Source organism: Lepisosteus oculatus, chromosome 11, assembly GCF_040954835.1.
Source record: "Lepisosteus oculatus isolate fLepOcu1 chromosome 11, fLepOcu1.hap2, whole genome shotgun sequence".
Taxonomy (NCBI): Eukaryota; Metazoa; Chordata; class Actinopteri; order Semionotiformes; family Lepisosteidae; genus Lepisosteus; species Lepisosteus oculatus.
The window spans coordinates 18,613,854-18,619,590 of NC_090706.1; positions in this window are offsets into that span (position 1 = coordinate 18,613,854).

The window sequence follows — 5,737 nt, forward strand, 5'->3', positions numbered from 1 at the left end:
GTGTGGGGAAACAGCAAACACATTTGCCCTCTTGTGGTAGAAAGTTGCTATTTCTTTTCACTGAATCGTTCTGTTACATGTTGGGAAGAGAGAATATGCAAGCCCATTGTATGCTCAGTCATTTCTAACTATACATTTCATGGATTGAATACCATAATGTAATATAGTGTTCAACAAACATTCATTATACATATTTACTAATAAGGGAAAGAACAAATTGCTATTACGGTTACTGCTCTTTAGAATAGTGAAACAAAGATCTCTGATCATAACTCACATTTGAGTTGCAATATTAAAAATTCATTATATTCATAATTGTTTGTCCAAAGCACTCAATGTGCTACACAACCACTGAAATGTACAGTAAATGTACAGTAATAGATTTAAAATATGAGAAAAAATAGTAAGATTAAATAATTTATTAATAGCTGCAATGGCAACACAGGTCTTTAAGCAAAGTTTGAAGCGGATGGCATTTGCTGAGTTTCTGATGTACTAGGCCAGCAAGTTCAACAGATACAGTGTGTTGCTACACACACACTCAATCAAACAAGCTAAACCTGCCTAATGGCCACCTCTTGTCTGCTGGCTTACATTCTAACTACTTTCAGCTGTGAACACTGACCTTGTGTTTTTAGGCAGTAAACTTAGAAAGAGATATCTAAGGGAAAGAAACAATTCCAATTAAGAGAAGTATAGTAGATGGAACAAACATGCAGAAATTATGAAAATGTTTTTTATTAAGATGAATATAAGTGTGATAAAATTTTGAACTACTCAATCCACAAATTACCACAGTAAATCCTCAGGATAGCATGGTTAGACTTTTATACACAGAACATCCTGAAACAGACTTGTAATCATTGAATAGAAACACCAACACACAAACACACTAACACAGCCACACACTAAAACAAACACAAATACACACGAACATACACAGGGACAATGTAGTGACACCAATCATCCCCAGCCAGCATGTGTTTAGCAGGTGGAAGAAAACTAGAGCACCAGCTGAAAAGACATGCTTACACTAGAAGAACATGCTGACTCCACACAGACAGGTCTGGACTTAAACTATAGACCAAAAAAACAGCAGCACTAGCCACCTGTCTGTTTGCACACTTGCTGAGAAATGAATTGATTTTAAATTAGATTTCACTTGCAATGTCATATACAGTAGTTGCAATTATAAGTGCTTATTACTGTACCTTACATTTTTCATTGAGCAAGGTTCTGTTTCTACTTTCTTCATAAATAAAGACATGTTAGAGACTAATACAAGAAAAACAAATGTTGAGAACAGGAGATTGAAAATAACATGTGCAAATTACCCAATAATGATAGAAGGTGTGTCAGTTCAAATTAACATAGTTATTCTCTAGCATAAAGGTTTTTATTAATATCTGTAGAAATCACTTGTTTTTCCCCATTGCTGTTAAAAAGGCGAGCTGAGTGGAGAAGCTGTAGACAGGATTTGAGATCTATCTTTTCACTCTCTCACCTCCTTTGAATACCTTTACTCTTAAACGTTTTGTCCCTCTCTGTTGTTGATTTTACTTGTTTATTGTTCTCCTAAGTCCTGTCCTGTCTTTTTATCTGAGAGATCTGAACTACTGACAACACTAAAAATTATGACCTGTCTAGAATTAATGCTTGGTGATTTTAATATTCATTTTCTAGTTATAGTGATAAAAAGGGTGTTTATTAGTATAGGGAATATTTATCAGTGAAATCAGTATATTGGTTAATGAATTATTATGTTTTAAACTGTGTTCTATAGCACATTGTAATGTATTCATTATCTCCTGGCACTGTAGAAGTTGTTTATGAATGTGTTATTCAATTCTGCTTTATCTACCATCAGATATGCACTTTGCATTTTGCTTGGTACTATAGTAATGATATTTATTTTAAATAAGCTTCATTTATTAATTTAAGTGCATCTTTTTCACTGGAAATTTGGTCATTTCTATATTAAGCATTAGAGTGTGAGCCAGATCTCTCTCTGAGATAGACTGAAGACTTGCATTTTGACCAAAAGTTAAAGGTGATGAATTATTGACTATGGATTATGGATTATACATTGATAACTTGGAATGTCTCTGTCTTTAAATCACTTAGCTAAGGGTGATGTCAGTGGGATTAAAGTTCCTACCAAACTGTAGTTATGAGCTCCAGGATACTGTAACTGACACTGCCTTTAGATAAGGCCTAGTCCCAGATCATCCTTGTTTTGATCACTTACTTGACTACACTACCTGCCGGTACCTGAGTTTTCCTAAAAAAAATGTTAGTTTGAATCACGCACATCTTTCAAAAGATCTTGAAAAATAGTTCATGGGACCTGGTGGAGGTACTGTAAGTTGATTGATACACTGTAGCCTGAGCTATGGATGCTGCCCTCATTATTTTGTATACATAATCAGAGGCCTATACATAATATAAACTGTTGCTTCCTTTTCTTGAAAAAAAACTTGAAATATGCCAGTACTATCAGTATTTGAGCAATCTGCATCACAGTGCTAACTAAAACCACAATTGTGGTTTGCTTGCATCTAGGAAATGTCTCACAAGAACTGAAATTGCAATGCATCAAAAAAAGAACCAACTTCCCCACTATCTACATGTTTTATGGACAGCATTTGGAAATGAAGAATTTTAAAAATATACTATTGTATGGTATGCTTAAAAATTATTCCACTGTAGCAGTATTTATTAAATCGACAGTATCAATTGAACTGACAATAAAAAACTATGCTAGAACTATATTAAAAACTTTAAACTGCTCAATTATTGGGAGAATAAACATGGTAATGGAAGAAATTAACACTCTCTTATATTATAAATAGAAGTGAGGAGATCCGACTGATTCAATCTCAACCTGATATTATTCTGATGAAACATAATCTAGTTGAAAGAAAATGTAGCAATTTTTAAGATATTCAAAACCATCAGCATGGAGTTCTTATGTCCTTCTCATGTTTGTGTGTTTCCACTGGGCGCTCCCGTTTCTCCCACAGTCCGAAAGCATACTGGTAAGTCAATTGGCTTCGGAGGAAACTGTGTCTGCCTGTGTCCTCAAATGGACTGCTCTAGTCCAGTCCATTGGTCTGGTTGCAGCGCGGTGATGTCATCCCCTCCCTGCGCATAACAGGGACCTCAGCTTCCTGGGCTGAGGGAGGTCTCCTTCAGCTCAGCCAGCTGGTTCTCTGTTGTGTGATGTGGGAGACGCGGGTTCATGCCCAGGTGTTGCGGGGGGAACCGGCAGGGTGGAGCAGCGAGGGCATGAGCCTGAGCAGAACAACGAAGGTCACACTAGCATCCCATCTGGGGTGTATCCTTGCGCCTGTTGTTTGGCAGGATAGGCTCTAGTTCCCCTGGAATTTGAAGAAGTGGTTAGAAAATGGATGGATTGACTCTTGAGTGCATGCCTCTGATTCATCAGCCTCATTTAGAGCCTAATTTAGAGGTTACGCATTTGTGCAATTAATAAATAATCTAACCGTCAATTCTTACTTCCTCAGATACTTTCACATGATGTGCGGTTAACTTCCAAAAGGAACTGAAAATAATAAAGTCATTTCTGGGTTCTTTTGCTTATCACTGAAATTAGACCTTCCAGTGCAGCTGTTCGAAAGAATCGTTTTTGTTGGTTTAATTGTATTTTTTAATGGCAAACACACAAACTGCTTCCACAGGAGTCAGGCCATGTCTTTGCCCTGGCAGGCCCTGTTTTGTTGCACAGCTTGTCTCCTCTCTGTCATCTCCAGATACGTCTCGACATTTTCGTAATCACTGTTGTCTGCACTTTGATCTGCAGGAACAATCTGATGCTGTGAAATATAGAGTGACTGCAGAGATCACCACCCCTTCTAAAAGGTTATTCACACAGCCAAAGCAGAGAGTAAGCAAAGCTACCACTTTGTAGCCTGATTGTATCAGATCTCAGAAGCTCATCAAGGCTGGGCCTGTTCAGTATTGGGGCACGACACCCCCAATAAAAACAGGCTGCTGCTGTAAGTAGTGTTGAGGACCAGTAGGTGGAGCTCTCCCGTCTCAAAAGTTCTACACATATACAATCTTGACTACTTGGCCATTAAAGGTCTTATGACACGGTTTAAAAAAATTAGGATTGATAACCACTGTGTCCTAGTTAATTTCCAGTCGGCACTTATACTGTATAATCTGGTCTTCCTAAAATTCCCTTTAAGATTAATTGATCAAGTAAGTTCTAGTTCTAAATTGGATATCATAGTTCTCCATCTGATATCATGTTTAGTGGGTCTGCTGGTACATACAGTAAAAGCTACAGTACCTCACATTGGATGGGTATTATATATTAATTATTATTAATGGTCTGTTTCTACAACATTAACCCTCTATTGATGAGCATTGTAAATTACAATAATTTGAATTTTGCAGCCAGTTATCTGCAGTAAAGTATTATTGAAGAAGCTCTTCACATAAGGAAGAGCAGGCCTCCCTTCCTACAATTTTGTGAAGGAAGGGAGGCCTGCATTTTGAGTAAGATGTTTAACTGTACAAATCATAGTTTTCATAATGGTGTGAATCTGACACCCTGTGAGAAATTAATGGATCTCCAACACCAATGGACAGTTTTAATGGGAATAATCTGTTAACTTCCATGGTGCCATGGAAATATTGGTACCCAACAACAACAACAACAACAACAATAATAATAATGTGGTCAGTGCTTCTGAAGGTTTTCACTTGCTAAGGCAACTTTTCACTACTTTCAATTCATTATTCAGTTCAATGGATCATGTTTTTTTGCAACGTTCTCAGAACCTTGTTGTAATTGGACTTCCGTCACGGATGTCGGAAAGGACGAACCGTGGAATGACAGGAGAGCAAAAAGACCCTATGCGTAGCAGCAAGATGGGGGTTAGCCGGGGCTCAGCTGTTCAGGGAATGCTGTATAGAAACCTATGCCCTCAGGTAGCGGACGTGGGGGGACCTGGAGCTAGGCGGGTCTCAGGACATCCGAACGTCAATGCTGAGCGAAGGTGAATGAAAGACCCAGAAATATATAGCCCAGGAAAGAGAGAGACCGGAAGGACAGCAAAGCAGGAAACTAGGGACAGGACAGAGTAGGAGCGCCCCCTGGCTGCAGAGGGTGTGACAACTTCCTCCTTTAACCACATAAATTGAAGAAAATTGTGTTAAGATGAACATAGTACTTAATAGTTCAGGTGGGTAGCTGCGTGAGCATGCATAGGCTGCAAAGGAACAAGTAATAGGTTTATTCCATGCTGAAAAAAAGAAGAAAGAGAACACAACATTTAGGCTGTGGAGCCTTCTTCAGGTGTGAATCCATCAATACTATCATCCTTAAAACACAATATCATTAAAGATAATAATGTTCTCTGTTCAATTTTGTAATTAAGTCCTTTTATTATTAAAGAAACAAAAGTTATTGGAAAGCAAGAATAAATTTGAATTATTCAAATTATTTATAAAAACGGATGCTCTTTTATTGGAATATAACTACTACTACTCTATTCAACTTTAGGGAGATCAAAACTGTGGCCTGCTGTATTAATGGGATCTAGAATAAAGCTGTAGTTAATAGCTTTAATCCTAACATCTCATCTTCAATCACAGCACTGGAGATGCGGTTAGAAAACTCCAGTCCTGCTGGAAGACTGCTACCTCCTGGTGAAATATGGTATTTTTCTCTTTCTGTCATTCAGTTTAGTTGTGAATACTGACC